This window comes from Elgaria multicarinata, chromosome 4 (genome assembly GCF_023053635.1).
Source record: "Elgaria multicarinata webbii isolate HBS135686 ecotype San Diego chromosome 4, rElgMul1.1.pri, whole genome shotgun sequence".
NCBI lineage: Eukaryota > Metazoa > Chordata > Lepidosauria > Squamata > Anguidae > Elgaria > Elgaria multicarinata.
In genome coordinates, this window is record NC_086174.1 from 3,951,143 (window position 1) to 3,974,055 (window position 22,913).

Consider the following 22,913-nt stretch of genomic DNA (forward strand, 5'->3'; position numbering starts at 1 on the left):
TCGCTTGGCACCTACGTTATATGCTTTTAGACGCCAAGTGAAGACCTTTTTATTCTCCCAGCATTTTAACAGTCTATAAATAAATCTTAACTCTGTGTTTTACATTTGTCATTTTGCATTGCTGCTGTTTTTATCTGGTTGAGCTTTTATATTGTATTTTATATTATGGTTTTATACTGTTGTCTTGTACTTTGAATGTTTTTAATTTTTGTGAACCGCCCAGAGAGCTCCGGCTATTGGGTGGTATAGAAATGCAATAAATAAATAAATAAATAAATAAATAAATAAATAAATAAATCAACAAACAAAGAACTGACATCCCACTGAGTATTCTCCAGGTTGCTTCTTTTGGAGGGGAAGGCAGAGAACCAAGTGCTTCCAGTGGTGGCCGAAGGAAATTAGAGCTCCAAACGCCCTCCCACCCCCACCCCAAAACCAAGTTGCTGGGACCCCTGCAAGGCAAAAGAGCCACAGGGAAGAGCAGGTAGCCTGGATCAAAATGCAGACACTGTCGTGGCAAAAGGTAAACAGAAAGAGCGAGGAGGTGATGCCTGTGTAGGAAGGAGGGAAGATGAACTCTAAAAGGAATGCAGGGCGCATGATGCAAATGAGTGTTGTGCCAAATACACACACACACACACACACACACACACACACACACATCACTTCCCCCTCCCCCCCCCCCGTTCTCCTTCAATTGGATAAAGGATCAATTGCTTCAGCTATTGGTTGGTATAGAAATGTAATAAATGAATAAAGAGAAAATAAATTCAATGGTGAAGGAATTTAGGAGCAATTCCCGTGGGTTTCTTATGCTTACCTTACTTAGGCGTGTTGTGCAGGTGTCCTGTGTTTCATTGCCCAACCCATAATAGGAGAGTGAGGGTTCCTTCCCCACCTCCAAGGGTGTCCCAGTGTTTGCTTTGTTTCTTAGGCTAGGTTGGGGGAGGGCATTTGGGTGCAAAGAACATTAGAACATAAGACAAATCCCAGCACAGCAGATTCTGGTATACTATCTGTCAGGGGAGCCATCAAGGCTAGACGCAGTGTGAGAGGTCAGGCCCTTGTGTGCTGCTTTCATTGTAACTGTCTCCCTTCATGAACTAAGTTTCATCTGTCAGGGATGCTTTAGGGTGGGTTCCTGCATTGAGCAGGGGGTTGGACTCGATGGCCTTGTGGGCTCCTTCCAACTCTGCTATTCTATGATTCTATGATTCTATGATTTCTAACCCACCCACCCCTATGGATTCTGGAACACGTCTCATGCCAACCATGGCAGAAGCAAAAGCCTGGTCCCTTCGTGGGACTTTTAGCATGGCAAATACACTGCCGTGTTCTCTGAGTCCACCTTTGGCTCAGAGGTGGACAAGTCTTTGCCAAGTAACACATCATCTGCTACTCTGGGACCTTCCAAGTTGTGACTTTACCTCATACTCAGAGGGCACCTCTCCGATGCAGTCCTCACTGCCTCCACATTGTAGGATCCAGCACCTGCAGAGTTGGACAATGGGCCTCTAAGAAATAGACAGCACATCAGAGGGGGTGGAAGTATGTCCAGACCTACCAGCCTTTAGAAGGCTTAAGAAGGCCTCTGCATATTGCTGAGACAACAGCTCTTCCTGAGTGAGTTCCAGCCAGCATAGATCTGTCCAGGGTCCTGAAAGGCTTTGTCTTGCTGTCCTGCATAGTTGAACTTGACACTGCTTCACCTTTCTAATAAATCCAACTTCTTCAGATTGGCTCCCCTGTGAATGTTGAGCTGAACTAAGCAGGACGCACACCTTGAGTCAATGGATGCTGGTGGCTCCAGTGTCAGTGCGGTGGTGAATCCGTTCTGGGTTTCAATCAGAACTCTAAAAGAACTATCCAAGGTACAAAGTCCAGAGTGGATTCACTGCCCCACCGTCAGCCTCCACTGCCTTGAGTTGCACTGCCCCAGGCAATCACCTAATTTGCCTGTATGATAGAACTGACCAGCTCTAAGGGTTCCACCCCTAAGAGCAGCCTAGAAATAATTTTAGATAGTGAGATGATAGTTAAATAGTACATATGCAAAGCCAGCAGAATGACCAAAGTCGTCTTGACACACAAAAATTTGAGAACGTTCAAACCACGTCTGCTTTGCCAGACAACGTTGTCTCTGTGCTTTAAAGGGGCTCCTTAGCTTTCTGTGACCCACAAGATGGTGAGGTGCACGTACGCCCGCCCCCCCCCCACACCGCTGCTCTCTTGCTGCAGCATCAGCTGTACTGCAGAAGCGTAAATAGGAACTTGATTGTCATCTAATCAGTTCCGAAAATACTAATGGAAAAGGAGAGAGAGAGAGAGAGAGAAACCCAACCTTCTAATAAGAAGGTTGATTTATTTTCTTTTGCAGGTTATTCTAATCATTGGCTCCCATTAACTGCAGCCCCTGATGTTTATCGAGACGTACATGACTCATCCAGCTTTTGGGGAACGGGGATGAAGATTAATGGGAAATACACAAGATTGGGTGGGTGTGAGGGATCTGAGAGGGATCTGGAGAAGGTGTGGAAATTTAACAGTGCTGCTGAGGGGTGGGAAAGAGGGGAAGGGACGTCTCATGCCATTGCAATTTTGAAAAGATAAATGATATAAACAAAGGAACAGAAGCCATTTGCAATCTGGGAGGGGGCAGAACTGAGGATAAGGGCACACGCTTTGCACTCCGAAGGCCCCAGGTCCCTTCCCTTGCAAATCCCCCACCCCTAGTTAAAAAGTGTCAGGCAGCAGAGCTGACAAAGAGCTGGGCCCCCAGGAAATGGCTGCTGTCCACCACAGGAGACAAGATGGGGCAAGATGGACCAATGGTTTGACTTCAAGATGGACCAATGGCTTGACTTCATATAAGACGTGGACCAATGGACCAATGGCTTGACTTCAAGATGGACCAATGGTTTGACTTCATCTAAGACATGAACCAATGGACCAATGGCTTGACTTCATCTAAGACATGGACCAATGGACCAGTGGTCTGACTTCATCTAAGACATGGACCAATGGACCAATGACTTGACTTCACGATGGACCAATGGCTTGACTTCATCTAAGACATGAACCAATGGACCAATGACTTGACTTCAAGATGGACCAATGGTTTGACTTCATCTAAGACATGAACCAATGGACCAATGACTTGACTTCAAGATGGACCAATGGTTTGACTTCATCTAAGACATGAACCAATGGACCAATGGCTTGACTTCATCTAAGACATGGACCAATGGACCAATGGCTTGACTTCATCTAAGACATGGACCAATGGACCAATGACTTGACTTCAAGATGGACCAATGGCTTGACTTCATCTAAGACATGAACCAATGGACCAATGACTTGACTTCAAGATGGACCAATGGCTTGACTTCATCTAAGACATGAACCAATGGACCAATGACTTGACTTCAAGATGGACCAATGGTTTGACTTCATCTAAGACATGAACTAATGGACCAATGGCTTGACTTCATCTAAGACATGGACCAATGGACCAGTGGTCTGACTTCATCTAAGACATGGACCAATGGACCAATGCTTTGACTTCAAGATGGACCATGGTTTGACTTCATCGGCTGGAGCACTCGCTTTGCCTTGAGATGGTCACAGGTTCCACCCATAGCTCCCTCCCCCCAAGTACCTCTGGACAGGGAGCAGCAGGTAATGGGGAAAGCCTCCCCAAGGTGGTGGGAAGCCACTGCCAGTGAGAAGACACTCGCCTTCCTCAGCCTGGCCCATTCCAGACAGTCTGAACTAGAACACCCATAAGCCCCAGCCAGTGGTCAGGAGTGATAGGAGTTGTAGTCCCAACATTTGGAGGGCCTCAGGTTGGGGAAGGCTGGGATGAGCACTACTGGGCTTCATGGCCAAATGGTGTGACGTGGCCTGTGGCTGTCGTTCCAACGCCTGGCTGTGGGCAGCAGCTGCAGCCACGTTGAGCCCTGGATCACGAAATCAGCAGTCTGAGGCGTGGAGTTTGGAGAGCAGCGAGCAGAACTCTCTGCTCTGTTGACAAGAGAAAGACGGGAGGCGGGGATGCCATGTGCGTGTAAAACATTTGTTAGCTGCCATTCGGGCTGCTCTGCCCTCACACGGTGGTTTCCAAGACTCTAAAATACAATAACAAGCATTGCAGGTTCAACATTTCAAAGCATGGCTTTAAAAAGAATACCAGCAGCTTCTATTTGCCTCAAGGCAGCACAATTTAACCCAATACAGACGGGAATAAAAACATCTCCCACATTTTCTTAAAGCCCAGCAGTGGTGAGGCCATATGCAATGTCTGTGGGGAGGAGGTTCAACAAGGGTGAGACCAGCACTGAGACATTATTCCCAAAGCGTGTTCAGAGGAGGGCAACCAGGATGATCAGGGGTCTGGAAACAAAGCCCTATGAACAGAGACTGAAAGAACTGGGCATGTTGAGCCTGGAGAAGAGAAGATGGAGGGGCGACATGAGAGCACTCTTCAAATGCTTAAAAGGTTGTCACACAGAGGAGGGCCAGGATCTCTTCTCGATCCTCCCAGAGTGCAGGACACGGAATAACGGGCTCAAGTTAAAGGAAGCCAGATTCCAGCTGGACATCAGGAAAAAACTTCCTGACTGTTAGAGCAGTATGACAATGGAACCAGTTCTCTAGGGAGGTTGTGGGCTCTCCCCCACTAGAGGCCTTCAAGAGGCAGCTGGACAACCCTCTGTCAGGGATGCTTTAGGGTGGATTCCTGCCTTGAGCAGGGGGTTGGACTTGATGGCCTTGGAGGCCCCTTCCAACTCTGCGATTCTACGATTCTATGATTCTATGAAACCTAGTCCCCCCCGCCCTGACAGCTGTTGCAGGTTCTCCCACACTGATCTTAACACTCAAGAAGGCCGATGCAGAGGTAGGCAGTCTGTCCGATGACCCGGTCCCAACCTGTGTAGGGCTTTGAAGGCCCAAAGCCACCTGTTGAATCAGGCCTGGCGACGAGGGACGATGAATCTGTGTGCTGTGAGCTGAAGGCCTCTTCTAGGGTGACCCTATGAAAAGGAGGACAGGGTTCCTGTATCTTTAACAGTTGCATAGAAAAGGGAATTTCAGCAGGTGTCCTTTGTATGCATGTTGCACCTAGTAAAATTTCCTCTTCATCACAATAGTTAAAGCTGCAGGAGCTATACTGCAGCTATACTGTGACCAGATTTAAAAGAGGGCAGGGCACCTGCAGCTTCAACTGTTGTAATGAAGAGCACATTTCACCAGGTTCTCCATATATACAAATGGCACCTGCTGAAATTCCCTTTTCCATGCAACTGTTAAAGATACAGGAGCCCTGCCCTCCTTTTCATAGGGTCACCTTACAATAAGCCTTCTAACTGCAGTTGCTGAATAGTCTTCAAGGGCAGCCCCACGTTCAGCCGTGGATTTCTGACATGGGTTCACATGACTTTGGTTTTCATAGAATCATAGAATAGTAGAGTTGGAAGGGGCCTCTAAGGCCACCGAGTCCAACCCCCTGCTCAATGCAGGAATCCACCCTAAAGCATCCCCGACAGAGGGTTGTCCAGCTGCCTCTTGAAGGCCTCTAGTGTGAGACTCTGACCTGTGGATTCTGTGGCTGAGAAGCTTCTTCTGGGTCACACGGATCCTGCAGACTGGCAGATCCATTTTTTAAAAAAAATAGGAGGGGGGATTTGCACTGATAGGCATTAGCACTCATTTTCACACTGCACGTTAGTACTAATTCGCACTAGCTACTGTGCAGATGTGCTATTAGAATCATAGAATCATAGAATAGCAGAGCTGGAAGGGGCCTACAAGGCCATTGAGTCCAACCCCCTGCTCAATGCAGGAATCCACCCTAAAGCATCCCTGACAGATGGTGGTCCAGCTGCCTCTTGAAGGCCTCTAGTGGGGGAGAGGCCACAACCTCCCTAGGGAACTGATTCCATTGTTGTACTGCTCTAACAGTCAGGAAGTTTTTCCTGATGTCCAGCTGGAATCTGGCTTCCTTTAACTTGAGCCCGTTATTGCTCGGTAGCATGGGTGCGAATTTGTGCCAATGTGAATTAGCTCAAGAAGAATGAAATTCTGGTAAAAAATAACAATCCAATTTCATCAGTGAGCAGGCAATGGAATGGAATATGCCTGACAATCCTCAAACAACACGGATTTAATGAAAGCCATATAACCCTACCTAGAGGACATTAGAGTAATCCAACTGGGAGGTATCCAAACCATGTGTCACTGTGGCTACATCAGCTTTCTCTGGATAAGGCTTAAGCTGCTGAACTAGCCTAAGGAGATGAAAAAGCACTTCTGGCCATCGACGTCACCTGTGCAGCCATGAATAATACCATGCCAAGGAGCACACCTGGACTGTGTGCCTGGCCCCTCAAGAGAAGTGCAAACCCATCTAGTTCCAGCTGGAAACCTCCATTCAGATCACCAGATTTCCTGACCCACAACAAAAAGCAATAGAGGATCGATAGATCCCTCAGGCACTCCAAAGGCCAATGGTGAAAGTATGAATTGAACGTCCCTTTGCACCACCTTCTGGGCTCTTCCCCCAACCCCCAACCCCAGAAGACTGGGTCTCAAAGTCCCATCCCAGAAGGATACTGCAATGCCACCACCTCACTCACCAGGCTTGGATGAGCACACCTCCCTCAGGCTAAGCACCACCACTTAAATACCTGAGGAAGAGGTAGAATCATAGAATCATAGAATAGCAGAGTTGGAAGGGGCCTACAAGGCCATCGAGTCCAACCCCCTGCTCAATGCGGGAATCCACCCTAAAGCATCCCCGACAGAGGGTTGTCCAGCTGCCTCTTGAAGGCCTCTAGTGTGGGAGAGCCCACAACCTCCCTAGGTCATTGGTTCCATTGTCGTACTGCTCTAACAGTCAGGAAGTTTTTCCTGATGTCCAGCCGGAATCTGGCTTCCTCTAACTTGAGCCCGTTATTCTGTGTCCTGCACTCTGGGAGGATCGAGAAGAGATCCTGGCCCTCCTCTGGGTGACAACCTTTCAAGTATTTGAAGAGTGCTATCATGTCTCCCCTCAATCTTCTCTTCTCCAAGCTAAACATGCCCAGTTCTTTCAGTCTCTCTTCATAGGGCTTTGTTTCCAGACCCCTGATCATCCTGGTTGCCCTCCTCTGAACACGCTCCAGCTTGTCTGCGTACAAAGAAACCCATAACCTAGGGTGACCGTCTGAAAGGAAGACAGGGCTCCTGTATCTTTAACAGTTGCATAGAAAGGGGAATTTCAGCAGGTGTCATTTGTATATATGGAGAACCTAGTGAAATTCCCTCTTCATTGCAACAGTTAAAGCTGCAGGAGCTATACTAGAGTGACCAGATTTAAAAGAGGGCAGGGCTCCTGCAGCTTTAACTATGGTGATGAAGAGGGAATTTCACCAGGTTCTCCATATATACAAATGGCACCTGTTGAAATTCCCTTTTCCATGCAACTGTTAAAGATTCAGGAGCCCTGTCCTCCTTTTCAGCAGGTGTCATTTGCGTGCCTGTAGCACCTGGTGAAATTCCCTCTTCATCACAACAGTTAAAGCTGCAGGAGCTATACTAGAGTGATCAGATACAAAAGAGGGAGCAACTTTAACTGCTGTAATGAGAGGGGAATTTCACCAGGTGCTGCATGTGTAACAGTGGCACCTGCTGAAATTCTCCTTTAAATATAACTGCTAAAGATACAGGAGCCCGGTCCTCCTTTCCATAGGGTCACCCTATGCATGGGTCCTATTAACAATCCCATGTCTGTCTCTTCTGCTCTCCATCGTCATTCCTTTTCCCTCTGAGCCACCACAGAAGTCAATTAGTTCCACCTTCTTGGGCAAGATTTATGGGCCAACAATCATTCAAGATGTAAAACCCCAATTATATCGTGGTGAAAACAACCCAAACGTCCAACCGCCTTGCGTTCTTGCAAACATCGACACCTACACCTTCCCTGGGTATTGTTCCAAGAAATTATAGAGATAAAATCTCTCTGCTACCAGGAATTTTATTGTCCAATTTCACACGCTGAGCTGAAGAAACCATTTCCTATCCATCTGCTACTTTCCTTGGGCCCCGTAGAAACAAATGAGAGTTTTGACATTGATTTATTGGCCCCCAAAATAAGGCGGGATCAGGGTTTTTAATAGGCTGTTAATTGGGATTAGTCCTTAGTGGACACTCTGTTTGAAAGCACTCTACAAATACTTAAAAGGTTGTCACACAGAGGAGGGCCAGGATCTCTTCTTGATCCTCCCAGAGTGCATGACACGGAATAACGGGCTCAAGTTAAAGGAAGCCAGATTCCAGCTGGACATCAGGAAAAACTTCCTGACTGTTAGAGCAGTACGACAATGGAACCAGTTGCCTGGTGAGGTTGTGGGCTCTCCCACACTCGAGGCCTTCAAGAGGCAGCTGGACAACCCTCTGTCAGGGATGCTTTAGGGTGGATTCCTGCATTGAGCAAGGGGTTGGACTCGATGGCCTTGTAGGCCCCTTCCAACTCTGCTATTCTATGATTCTATGAAAGTGGCAAAGAAGAAAAGGACACACGACCCTTTCAAAGGACTCCCATTGACTACGTTGTTTTGTGGCATATTTTCCCCACAAAATAGGGATATCCAGAGATTTCAACCGGGGCTCAATGGTAGAGCAGCTGCTTTATTTATTTATTTATTTATTTATTACATTTCTATACCGCCCAATAGCCGGAGCTCTCTGGGCGGTTCACGTGCTTTGCATGCAGAAGGTCGCAGGTTCGATCCTCGGCATATCCAGGTAGGGCAGTAAAAACTCCTGCCTGGAACCCTGGACGGATGCTGCCAGTCAGTGCTGACAATACAGGGCTACATGGACTCTATCAGGCAGCTTCCTATCTTGTTATGCTGGCTGTCATTCATTCATTTCTTTTTTATTTATTACATTTCGATACTGCCCAACAGCAAATGCTATCTGGGAGATTTACAAAGATAAATGTTAAAGCTAATATTTAAAAGAAAAACATGGGAGGTGATTATTATAACAAGAAAGCTGACTTGCAACTGTCAGCAGGCTTAGCCCCTGTTCTAGCACAAGTGGTTGTCCTTTCCTACACCCCTGACTCTGCTTGGGTTAGATTTGAGGTGCTGGGATTCCCAACTCTCGTTTTTAAAATGTAGACCCCTCGTGTAAGCACCCCTGGAGTTATTTATTTATTACATTTCTATCCCGCCTTTTTTCCTCCAAGGAACCCAAGGCGGCGTACATAATCCTCCTCCTCTCCATGTTATCCTCACAACAGCAACCCTGTGAGGTAGGTTGGGCTGAGAGTCCGTGACTGGCCCAAAGCCACCCAGTGGGTTTCCATGGCTGAGTGGGGACTAGAACCTGGATCTCCCAACTCCCAGTCCAACACCTTAGCCACTACGCCACACTGGCTCTGAGGGCATAGAATCATAGAGTCATAGAATAGCAGAGTTGGAAGGGGCCTACAAGGCCATCAAGTCCAACCCCCTGCTCAAGGCAGGAATCCACCCTAAAGCATCCCTGACAGATGGCTGTCCAGCTGCCTCTTGAAGGCCTCTAGTGTGGGAGAGCCCACAACCTCCCTAGGTAACTGGTTCCATTGTCGTACTGCTCTAACAATGAGGAAGTTTTTCCTGATGTCCAGCCAGAATCTGGCTTCCTTTAACTTGAGCCCGTTATTCCATGTCCTGCACTCTGGGAGGATCGAGAAGAGATCCTGGCCCTCCTCTGTGTGACATCCACTGCAATTCATCAAGGATCCTTTGGGCACACCTTTTGAAAGATGCAACACATCTGTCTGGCCCAGCAAAATGTATTGGGGGCAGCAACTAAAGTTCTGCCCATATTCCATTGGGGCTGGCGCAATGCAATTCCAGCTGTGCTTTGCTGTGCTAAATTGGTAACAAGGAATTCCCTGCCTCTGGAGGTCAGGCAGGTGCCAACTTTGTATTCCTTCTGACACCTCCTGAAAATGCTGTCGTTTCAGGAAAAAAAGGAAAGGAACCTCTCGTGCAAGCACTTGAGTCATTGCTGACTCCTCGAGGGACGCCTGCTTTCACTGACGTTTCCTTGGCAGACTTTGTAGTGGGGTGGTTTGCCGTGGCCTTCCCCAGTCGTGGTTACCTTTCCCCTTGCTAGCTGGGTACTCATTTTACCGACCTTGGAAGGATGGAGGGCTGAGTCGACCTGAGCCGGCTGCCTGAGAACCACCACCCGCGGTTTATTTTGCACTCTGTGTCTTTTGAAAATATACTTTAAATGTGTTTTTATTCTGTTTTTATTCTTATTTTATTTGTCCACTGCTCCAAAATTCTGAATGGGGAGCAGTATATCAATATTGCAGATAAATAAAATAACGGGGCATTTACTGACCAAAGAGCTGTCAGTAGCTATTTGGATAAATGGGTTAATAATATAGAACATAAGCGCCCTGATGCTGGACCAGACCAAGGGTCCATGTAGTCCAGCAGGTACCGTGTGGCTCCCAAAGGTGGAAAACCCATTATGGGCAGCACAGCGGGGAGGCAGGTATGCCTACGTATGCAAACAAAACTAACCCACCTAGCAGGCCCCTGGGCTGTTGAGGTGCTCATGCATTTCCATTCCCAGAAAGGTAAGGAGGTGGGTGGGCAGATTGGGTGGGGGAGGGGAACCAGTTACCTAGGCAGGTGGTGGGCTCTCCCATACGAGAGGCCTTCAAGAGGCAGCTGGGCAACCATCTGCCAGGGATGCTTTGAGGTGGCTTCCTGCATTGAGTAGGGGGTTGGACTCGATGGCCTTATGGGCCCCTTCCCACTCTACTATTCCATGATTCTATGATTCTATAAGGCAGCGGGTTCCCACTTCAGGCAGCGACCTGCCTAGGAACGGGCCTGAGGATGAGCATCAGAGCAAGAGTTAAAGGGAAATCAAAGAGGAAAGGTTTATCAGCGTCTAAGGCTTATGAAAAAATTTCAGCTAGGCTATAATGATGGCTTGGTACAAATGCATCCGTACCGTGGAGCAAAAGAGACAGAAAGTTATCAAAATGCAGAACAGCGTGGCTACATGGCAAGGATAAAGGAATGCTTAAAATGAAAATGGCACTCTTAAAAAATAATCCAAACGAAGGCAGCTGCAGACGTTATCAGCTGGGTCTAGTTAAATGGGAATGTGAGGGCCAGGAGGTCAGTGTCTTGAGGAGCAGCTGGCTGGAGAGATAATAATCGTGTCATTAACAGCACAGTCCAGAGCGAACTTCTGCACTGAACAGAGCTCTCCACCACCGCCGGACTAGGTTTAGGTAGACGTGTTTTCCTACGTTATTTTCATTCCCTATTGCTCTTGTGGTTAACTGTTGAATCTCTTTTGGGTTTTTAGAGTACAGTCCTATGGATTGCGCGTTTCCCTTAGGAGATAGCCTCCAATCTAGGAGACCCAGAATATTCAGCGCCCAGTTGGGGTGCTGCCGGCAGGGTGGGAGGAGCAACAGAGGTTGTCCTCTAGATGGGTCTCTGAGCCCGTTTAGAGGAAACAGCAGTGGAGGCTGGGTGGCTCCAATATCAGTGGGCCGGTGAGTCTGCTCTGGGCTTCACCCCTTGGGGAGCTCCTTCAGAGTACTGGCTGGTTCTGACTGATATCTGGAGTGGATTCACCACTCCACCAATATCACAGCCACCAGCCTCCACTGGAAAACAGTCTTACTGCTGACTGGGCCAGGGTTGGAGAAGCAATAGGATTCCTTATATCCAAGCCTCCCCTCCTCCACCTAACCACTGAAAAGACCTTTTTCCCTCCCTCCGAGGCCACGTTTGCGACCTCAGGAAGCAGCCATTGTCAGGGGGCAGCGAGGGGGCAGAACTTGGAGTGCCCCTCCTTTCATCCTAGCCATGTCTACGGCCTCAGGAGGGGGGGTGCCGACCAATTCTAGGCTCCCTGGGATGGTCTCCCAGGAACCATCGGATTCCACTCTTGAATTCCTAATAACGTCTTCACAACAACTGCTAGAATTACTGCGTTACAGAAACAAAATAAAAGGAAGGGCTTCTTCACACAGCACAGTGTTAAATTATGGAACTCACCACCACAAGATATAGTGACGGCCACCCATTTGGATGGCTTAAAAACGGGGGCTGGATAAATTCCTGGAGGAGAAGGCTATCCATGGCTACTAGCCCTGATGGTTGGGTGCTATCTCCAGTATTCGAGGCAGTAAGCCTGGGTGCACCAGTTGCTGGGGAACATGGGTGGGAGGGTGCTGCTGCAGCATGTCCTGACTTGTTGGTCCCTGGCCTATGGCAGGTTGGCCCCTGTGTGAACAGAGTTCTGGGCTAGATGGACCCTTGGTCTGATCCAGCATCAGGGCACTTCTTATGTACTTATGTACTTAAACCTTCCATAAAAGGCTAGATTTGTTTTCAGCTTAATTTTGCACGAACCCTTGTTTTTCACCCCCGTGCCTAATGGCCTTGCCAGGCTATGTGGTACAGAGTCAGCTGGATGAGCAAGAAGTGTCCAGAGGCAAAAGGGCTGTTTAGAGGAGGGAGCCAGGAAATAAAGGTATCCCTTTGATGGCAGGGACAAAGAAACCCGAGAAGGATAAGTTGGTTATAGTGCAGGCAGTGGCCTGTGATGTCAGAACTAGAACTGGATGAATCTGTCTGCTTTGCTGTCTCCTGCATTAGAATATTTTAAATCCCAATTTCTTTCCATCCCTTATATGAATCATAGAATAATAGAGTTGGAAGGGGCCTTTAAGGCCATCGAGTCCAACCCCCTGCTCAATGCAGGAATCAACCCTAAAGCATCCCTGACAGAGTGTTGTCCAGCTGCCCCTTGAAGGCCTCTAGAGTGGGAGAGCCCACAACCTCCCTAGGTAACTGATTCCATTGTCGTACTGCTCTAACAGTCAGGAAGTTTTTCCTGATGTCCAGCTGGAGTCTGGCTTCTTGTAGCTTGGGCCCGTTATTCCATGTCATAGAATCATAGAATCACAGAATAGCAGAGTTGGAAGGGGCCTACAAGGCCATCGAGTCCAACCCCCTGCTCAATGCAGGAATCCACCCTAAAGCCTCCCTGACAGATGGCTGTCCAGCTGCCTCTTGAAGGCCTCTAGTGTGGGAGAGCCCACCACCTCCCTAGGTACCTGGTTCCATTGTCGTACTGCTCTAACAGTCAGGAAGCTTTTCCTGATGTCCAGCTGGAATCTAGCTTCCTTTAACTTGAGCCCGTTATTCCGTGTCCTGCACTCTGGGAGGATCAAGAAGAGATCCTGGCCCTCCTCTGTGTGACAACCTTTGAAGTATTTGAAGAGTGCTATCATGTTTCCCCTCCATCTTCTCTTCTCCAGGCTAAACATGCCCAGTTCTTTCAGTCTCTCCTCGTAGGGCTTTTTTTCCAGACCCCTGATCATCCTAGTTGCCCTCCTCTGAACACGCTCTGAAGAAATGTACAGATTTTAGTTAGTTGTTGTCAAAACAACTACAACAACAAGGAACCAAAATGAAATTCCCATTCACCAGCCTCAACCAAATTCCATAGGCCTGGGCCTGGATGGATGCGTCTGTCAATTATTCCAATTCCCCGCATGGAGTGGGCCGTGTTGAACCTTCCTTCTATATAGCTGCTAAAGGTGAGGAAGAAAGAGAGGTGGCAACCCAAATTCAGCACCAGAAACAAGGTTGAATACACAGGAATTGAAACCCAGACTTTCAATTCCAATTTCTCCTACATTTTTTTTTTAATTCTTAAGGAGTAAGTATAAATACAGAATCTATTTTTATTAGTGCATCCTTTAAGGGGAGGACTCAGTGGAACACCGCCTTTGCCTGCAGAAAGTCTCCGGTTCGACCCCCAGTAACCCCTTCAGGTCGGGCTGCAAAAAATCCTGCCTGAAACCCTGGAGAACCGCTGCTGCCAGTCAGTGTTGCCAATACTGGGCTGGATGGAGCAAAGTTCTGATGCGGTATAAGGCAGCTTCCTATGTTTCTGACGTTCCTAAGAGCCGGGAATGCCTCCAGAGGGGCCGCCGTGCCTGGCCAGTGTGATCGCCTCTGGAGAGACTTGGCAGGATGGACTCGGTGGTGCTGTCACCGTTGCAAGCTGATTTAGAAAACAAATTTCCCCACCTGTCTGCGGGAGCCGGATCTGTCCTGCTGCTTTTTGGCAAGTTCTCCTTTGCCCTGAAATTCGAGGCAGCGAGAGGCTTCCCCACAGCTCAGCACCACAAATTTGGGAGCTGATCATTCCTAGGAAAGCAGGGCCTCAACTCTCCCCCAAACTGATGTTTCAGGGTACTGGGGCTGGCGTTTGATAGGCAGGATAAAGCCCAAGGGATCCCCGAGTACCAGAGGCCATGGGGCGGGGTCCTAGTGCAGCAGCCGGTCTACCTGAACCCCTGCCTGAATTTTCAGATAATGAACCGCTCAGAGGACCAGAGCTCATGCCACGAATCCACCTGTGTCTCCTCTTCACCCCCAGGAATGAAGCAATGACTCATTTGGACAGAGACGTGACTCCACAGAAGGAGTGCACAACTTGCTGAGAACTCAGCTCTTCCTGCTGGACAACCCTCCGAAGAAACCAGGACTGGAGCCATTTTAGTTGGGTCAGATCTTATCATAGAATCATAGAATCATAGAATAGCAGAGCTGGAAGGGCCCTACAAGGCCATCGAGTCCAACCCCCTGCTCAATGCAGGAATCCACCCTAAAGCATCCCTGACAGAGGGTTGTCCAGCTGCCTCTTGAAGGCCTCTAGTGTGGGAGAGCCCACAACCTCCCTAGGGAACTGATTCCATTGTCGTACTGCTCTAACAGTCAGGAAGTTTTTCCTGATGTCCAGCCGGAATCTGGCTTCCTTTAACTTGAGCCCGTTATTCCGTGTCCTGCACTCTGGGAGGATCGAGAAGAGATCCTGGCCCTCCTCTGTGTGACAACCTTTGAAGTATTTGAAGAGTGCTCTCATGTCTCCCTTCCATCTTCTCTTGGAGGGGCCTTAGAAGGCAGGCAGGCAGGGATGGCAGCTTTCTAAGGAGAAATACGACCATCTAAGCCCGTGTTATCTTTTGTTACCAGCAATAGCTCTTTTCAGGCAGAGGTCTTTTTCAACACCTGTGACCTGATCCTTTTTACCTGGAGATACCAGGGAGCAAACTATGGAGATCCTCAATCCTCTCCTTCTACGTAGCTGCCTTAGATCAGTCACGCCATTGGCCCATCAAGACAAGATTTTGCATCCTCTGCCCAGCTAGGGTTCTCCAGCACGGAAGCCAGAGGTCTTTCCAGGCTCTGCTTTGGGAGGTCCTGCTGAAGTGGAGTCACCTGTGAGCTTCGAAATGCAGGGGTGGTGCTTTATCAATGCACAGCGCTCCCTCCCTCTCTTGCAAAGTTTAAAACAACATATTTCAGCCTAGGAGGGTGAAGAGAGTTGCCATCACCAAATCTGAAACGTTCTCCTTCCTGAAATTCCTCGATTAGGGTCTGAAATGCATTGGACTACAATAAATATATCTTTTCTTGTAAACCTCAGAATTGCTTTTATTTTTAATCTTTGTTGTCTGTTTTTTGAGTTCCCTGTGTGTGTTTTTCCTCCTTTCTTGGACAGGCTACAAACGTCTTCAGCTGCCCCTAGGGAGTGCCTGGTGCAACATCTATAGCCCCTACCTGGTCCCCAAAGGACCTTGACCCTCTTGTCACACACCCCCATGTTGCCCTTTTATTGGGGAGAAGCAGGGGTGTGGCAGTTGATTCCTTGGCCTCTCTACTGCCCCAGCACTGCCTTGCCCAGTTTATGTCCTCCTGCCCCTTTGAATCTTGGAGTCAGTGGCCCAGTCCAGACAACACATTTCTCAACAGTGGTCTTAGAACTCCACAGTGGAGTTTTTACACCACTATTGACAAATGTGTTGTCTGGAGGGGAAAACTCCACGCAACAGTGGAGAGTTTTTATTTAAAACACTCCATGCGGAATATCCACGCTGTGCAGAGGAGAGTTCCCCCACAACCGTTGTTTTGCATGTTGTGTGGCAGGCTCTGCGGAGTTTTCCGTTGCGTTGACTTTTCCCACTGGCTACAGAGTTCCCTGGCAAGAGCGGCGAAAGGAGTGAGTTCTGCTCTAGGTGAGCTGCCAAGATTGGTTTTTTGCAGCAATGGCTGATGGGATACCATTGGGAGGACCAGGGGAGGAGAGAGGGCAGAGGAACTGTCAATCAAACGTCACAATGGACATTACTCAACTCCACAGTAGCCCACAGTCACACAGTGGTGGAGTTAGAACGTGTTGTGTGGGGAGTCCCTCCTAAAAACTCAACCGTTGAGTGGAGTTTCCACACCGCGTTGACTAATGTGTTGTCTGAACTGAGACAGTCCCTCTGTTGTCTCTGCGGTGTGATTAGTTTACGCCCAGAGCAGAACAGCTGGCTGTTGCGGCTACCCCAACTTCTGAATCCAACTCCCCAATGATCTGTCCATGGTCCTGACACCTCGCATGGAGGTACTTTCCCTCAGTAGCATGTTCTCTGTCCACTGAGCTGCTCAGAGCTCAGAGCTTGGAAATCCTTAGAAAAGAAGAAGAAAAATCATCATCATCATTATCATTACCATCATGATGCATTAGAATGATTATAAGTAATTGTACCTTAACGTGAATGAATATGGAATAAATAATTAATTGCAGAAATTATACAACACATATGCAATCTCTGGAGCTCAGCTTTCCCCAACCTGGTGTCCTCTGGATGTGTTGGACTACAACTCCCAGAATCCTCCAGCTGGGATTCCCAGCTGGGAATTGTAGTCCAGCACATCTGGAGGGCACCAGGTTGGGAAAGGCTGCTGTAGCCTTTATAATATCCTGACTGGAACGCAGAATCTTGTCTTTCCTGCCTAGGGGCAGGGTTGAGGCCTACGCCCTTGTCCAAGGCCACCTAGTAAGTGGGATTTGATCTGGTGATTTCCTGGCTCCCACCCAGGGCCAGGCCACTCTCCTAGTTCTCAGTGGGTGAGGCCCCATAGCTTCGTGCAAGAGCATGGGTTTCGTATGCACAAGGTCCCAGGATTCAGCCCCTAATGGCTGCAGTTAAAAGAACCAGGTTGTGGAGGATGGGATGGACCCCAGAAACCTAGTCTTGCTGGACAACTAACCTGACCTATTATAAGTCAGCTTCTGATGCTCAATGGGGTCTGGAAGCATCATGGCTCCCCAGGAATCTCATCAGGGATGCCTGAGTGAACGGCTTCTCCATCCTGCCGACAGCCAGAGAGCTGAGCACGTTGCCTCCAGAACCAACGGCGCATCAAAAGGCATGCTTCAGGTCTGCCAGTCTGGTGGTGGTGGCAGCATGGTGAGTTTGTGTGTGTCTGTGTGTCCATGAGTGAGAATGTCCATGCGTGTGCGTGTCCGGGCGTTTGTGTCCCGTCCCCCCGCATGTGCCTGCCTGCCGCCGTTCCAGTAGAGCGAAGTGTGACAAACCCTTTCTGGGAAGGTTTCATTGGAGGGTGCCAAGGAGTGCCCAGCTGTTAGTCAGTGGCTAAGTCAGGTGGCTTCTTAAGAGGGCTGGACTCACCGCTGCACATGTTAATGGGCTGAGGAGGTGTGTGAGAGTGTGTGAGTGTGTGCGCGTGCCTGCCGTGTACATATACAGGGGCCACGCTGACAGAGGCACAGTGCAAGGCTCAAAGATCTGAGGAAGGCTTGGGACGCAGAGCACACCAGCAGGTAAGCGGCTGCATGGTCTTATCACCCTCTCTGCATGCTGCTGGGCTCCCTTTGTCTTGGGAGAGTCTTTCGCTGCTTGGGAAAGTGAGTTCGGAGGAGCAAGCGAGGGTCTTTTTTACCCAAGGCAGAGCGCTGAAACTGGGATGTTCCTGGGGGGCGGGGGGCGGGAGGCATTCAGGAGACTCTGGGCTGTCTGAGCGTCCTTCCTCCACCACCTCTCATTCAAAGAAATAAGCCACAAGGTGTTCTGGTCCATGAACGAAGTGCAAAAGGATGCCTCCTGTTTTAACAGTTTCTGCTTTGGACGGTTACCTAAAAATTGCCTTTCACCAACCGTGTCCTTTATTATTATAATTATAGAAAAGCCTCTTTTAGAGGGGGCGGGTGGGGAGTAGCCTCGGGAAAATGCATCAAATTTCAGAATGAAAAATATTCTCCCCGTATTGAAATTTCTTAAATGGAATAAGGCGGCATTTTGCTTGTTATTGGTGTATTGCTTCTTTCTTTTCTTTTCTTTTTTAAAGAAAGATTGTGCATTTATTTGGTCACAGCGTCCTTTTCTTTTCTTTTTGCCTTTTTATTGATCTTCTCCTCCTGTAGCTCTAAATTGTTCCATATGTTAACCCAGAGCCGGCTCTTCTTTATCAAAGAAAATACCATTTTCCCATTTTGATTTGTTTCTCTTTTGTTTCATTCGCTTGCAAAGGAAACAATCCCCCTGGAAGATGCAGTTGTGCATATTTCCTGCTACAGACCTCTCTCCAACCTAGCTTCAAAGTTCTTTCAGTCTCTCTGCATCACTATTTTCCAACAGTAGAATTATTTTTATACATCCTGTATATAAACCCAAATGCCCCCCCCCCCCACTTGCTCTTGCCAAAGTTTGGAACTTTATTATCAATGACTAACAGTTTATTCCCCCGAAGTGATTGAATTTAACAATGCTTTAACAAAAACCGCACACAGAGAAAGAGATGAATATTTTAACCCTTGTTCTTGGAACAAAAGCAAACTGTAGGATTAAACCCTCATCTAGCTTCTACTAGGAAAGACAAAACTTCATTTCCTGACACTTATCTGCCTCTCTGGAACTGCATTTGTGTGGCTGAAGGTTTAGGGTCTTTGTGTAATGTTCTTCACGCACCGTGTAATTTAGCCTATTATAGTCAATTTCACGATAGGATGCGCATCATGCATCTTACATGTCTGCAGGCATCTGATCAACCCAGGAAATCTATAGCAAATCTAAAATCCACAGTGTTTTTCCAGGCTCTGTTGCTAAGGACAGATAGAGAAGGAAATTGCGGTCCCTAAAATTTCAAGAGAGTGTGAATTCGCATATTTCAGGACCGTATTAAAATACTATAAAAGTTCCATGTGCCTTTATGGTTAAATGCATTCTGCATCTCTGAAACAAACAGGCTTTTCCTCTTTTGGATTGCTACAATTTTTAGAAAGGAAGCTAATGATGAGAACTGAGTTTTTCTCTCTCTTTGATTTCCCAATTAAGCGCTATTGAAATCAACGGCACCTACTTTCAGGTAGATGTGTTGACATTTGGCAAGTGTAAGTTCGTAAACTGATTCTCTAACGTGCGGGAAAGTGATCCTCAGCTTTCCAGAATGGAAGGAGGGATTAAACATGGCGAGGATTGAAAAGAATTCTGTTCAACAGTGCTTGCCTATTTACAATCATCTATTTTATTTCTTTCCTACGCTTCTGTCTATCAGATGTAAGCTTATCTGTTAGTTACATGGTGTTCAAATGGGATTGTTGCAGCAAAGTATTTGCAATGATTTAGATTTTTTTAAAATATATATATATATATATATATGTATGTATGTATGTATGTATGTGTCGATAAAAGATGTAATATGTGATTTGAGGTCCTGGAAATACTTTCGTACATCTGCAGTCCTCAGGAGACTTATTAGAAAGCATGTCCTGTTGAAAGCAGGGAGAGTGAATTCCAAGTCAAGCTTCTTTGAATAGCAACTGTTTCGCATAACAAAAAACACACATTTTAGCTCTGGTGGTTCAGTCCAAAGGACAGCGAGTCCTCTGTTGTTGTTCTTCTGCAACTGGGGAGGTTGCATAAGGCATTATTATTATTATTATTATTATTATTATTATTATTATTATTATTATTATTTATTACATTTATATGCCACACTGGCTCTCAGCAGCTATTGATAGCCTTATTACGATGTTGTCTAATCTTCTCTTCAAGCCATCCAAGTTGGTGGCCGTCACTACCTTTTTGTGGAAATGAACTCCATAATTAAACTCTGCGCTGTGTGAAGAAGTCCTTTTTATCTGTCCTGGATCTCCCACCGTTCAACTTCATGGGATGATTCCAGGTTCTAGTATTATGGGTGATGAGTGATCTCTTTATCCACTTTTCCCACACCATGCATAATTTCATATACTTCTATCACACTTACTTGCATTTTTTCCTAAATTTAAAAAGACCCAAAGCTTGTAATCTCTCCTCCTAGAGCAGCCTTCCTCAACCTGGGGCGCTCCAGATGTGGCATTCTGGGAGTTGTAGTCCAACACATCTGGAGCGCCCCAGGTTGAGGAAGGCTGTCCTAGAGCCCCCAACCTCTTGAGCTTTTTTTTTTTTTTTTGCACCTCTTCCAGGTCAACAATATCCTTTTTGAGATGTACGCAGCAGTATTCCAAGCCTGGTGCCACCTTAGATTTGTCCCAACATAGATGTGTAGAAACGCATCATGATAACGGCAGTATTATTTTCAATTACTTTCCTAATGACCCCCAATTTTATTTTTTTATTTATTACATTTATATACCGCCTCATAGCCGAAGCTCTCTGGGCGGTTTACCACAGTTAAAAACAGTGAACATTAAAAAGTACGTATACAAAATTTAAAAACCGTCAGAAACATACAAACAACAGTATAAAAACAACAGTATCCATTTAAAAACAACAGATCTGGGGTCCGTTAAAAAACAAACTTAGCATTGTTAGATGCCGTTAAATGCCTGGGAGAAGAGAAAAGGAGAGAGAGAGAGAGAGAGAGAGAGAGAGAGAGAGAGAGAGAGAGAGAGAGAGAGAGAGAGAGAGAAGACCCCTCCCTATCCACTTTCTCTGTACCGCAGGGCTCAGTCCTGGGCCCAGTGCTCTTCAACATTTTTATTAATGATTTGGACGAGGAGGTGCAGGGAACGCTTATCAAATTTGCAGATGACACAAAATTGGGTGGGATAGCTAATACCCTGGAAGACAGAAACAAACTTCAAAGTGATCTTGATAGGCTGGAGTGCTGGGCTGAAAACAACAGAATGACATTTCATAGGGATAAATGCCAAGTTCTACATCTAGGAAATAGAAACCAAAGGCACTGTTACAAGATGGGGGATACTTGGCTCAGCAATACTACAGACGAGAAGGATCTTGGAATTGTTGTAGATCGCAAGCTGAATAGGAGCCAACAGTGCGATATGGCTGCAAGCAAGGCCAATGCTATTTTGGGCTGCATTAATAGAAGTATAGCTTCCAAATCACGTGAGGTACTGGTTCCTCTCTATTCGGCCCTGGTTAGGCCTCATCTTGAGTATTGTGTCCAGTATGGACAACACACTTCAAGAAGGATGCAGACAAGCTGGAGTGGGTTCAGAGGAGGGCAACGTAGATGACCAGGGTTCTGATCAAAGCCTATGAGAGCTTTGCTTCCAGAAAGAACTGGGCATGTTTAGCCTTGAGAAGAGAAGGCTGACAGGAGACATGGTAGCACTCTTCAAATATTTGAAAGGTTGTCACACAGTGGAGCGCCAGGATCTCTTCTTGATCATCCCAGAGTGCAGGACACGGAATAATGGGCTCAAGTTAAAGGAAGCCAGGTTCTGGTTGGACATCAGAAAAATGTTCCTGAGTGTTAGAGCAGTATGACAATGGAACCAGTTACCTAGGAAACTCATGGGCTCTCCTACACTAGAGGCTTTCAGGAGGCAGCTGGGAACTGCAGAGTTGGAAGGGACCTACAAGGCCATCGAGTCCAACCCCCTGCTCAATGCAGGAATCCACCCGAAAGCATCCCTGACAGGTGGTTGTCCCGAAAAAATAAAAGAACGGACATGGGCCTGCCTTACCTGTGGGACGCAGGCAAGCACGCCAAAAACACAGCACAAGCTCAGCATGTCTGGGTCCGTCTCACAAAGAGACGGAAGCCTTCCTTCCGCGTCATAACTGGGGATGTTCCTGAGAGTAAGAGAATTAAAAGCACAGGGATCTTTGGAGGCAGATAAGTTGGTAGGGAGGGATAGCACACCTCTGAGTGACACAGAGTTCTTCTTCAAGCAACACACATTTCACACAACTCAAAAGAGGAGGTTCTCAATTCTGGTGTAATCCAGGCCCCGATTTGTTTGGATGCTGGAAGAAAGCAACACACACCAGGAGCTTTATTTTAAACTTGCAAAGGACTTTGCACTGGCTGCCTATGTGTTTCTGAGCCAAATTCAAGGTGCTGGTTTTGACCTACTGTATAAAGCCTTACACGGCTTGGGACCACGACACTGATGGAGTGCTCTGCTGGCATGAACCAACCTGTACACTGCGCTCAACATCTAAGCCCCTCTTCTGGGTGCCTCCTCTGAGGGAGGCTTGGAGGGTGGCAACAAGAGCGACGACCTTCTCAGTGGTGGCCCCCTTCATGTTTATGGAATGATCTCCGTGACGAGGCTTGCCTGACGCCAACATTGTTATCTCTTTGGTGCCAATTTAAAATTGCATTTGGAAGCATACAGTGAGTTTAAATTAGTTCTTGGATCATCTTGGAACATGGTTTCATAGAATCATAGGATAGTAGAGCTGGAAGGGGCCGCTAAGGCCATCAAGTCCAACCCTCAATGCAGGAATCCACCTTAAAGCATCCCTGACAGAGGGTTGTCCAGCTGCCTCCTGAAAGCCTCTAGTGTAGGAGAGCCCATGAGTTTCCTAGGTCATTGGTTCCATTGTCATACTGCTCTAACACTCAGGAAGTTTTTTCTGATGTCCAACCAGAACCTGGTTTCCTTTAACTTGAGCTCATTATTCCATGTCCTGCACTCTGGGATAATCAAGAAGAGATCCTGGCGCTCCTCTATGTGACAACCTTTCAAATATTTGAAAAGTGCTACCATGTCTCCTGTCAGCCTTCTCTTCTCAAGGCTAAAGATGCCCAGTTCTTTCTGGAAGCAAAGCC

The 22,913-nt window shown here is 47.3% G+C and overlaps 1 protein-coding gene across 1 annotated transcript in view; it reads left to right on the plus strand.

Moving 5' to 3' along the window:
* The first annotated feature begins 17,549 nt into the window (after positions 1-17,549).
* The window catches only part of PNOC (prepronociceptin), a 58,641-nt gene continuing 53,277 nt past the window's right edge, over positions 17,550-22,913 (plus strand). The window contains exon 1 of the mRNA XM_063123778.1: positions 17,550-17,706. The gene's annotated coding sequence lies outside the window, so the exon portion shown is untranslated. The remainder of the gene's footprint in view (positions 17,707-22,913) is intronic.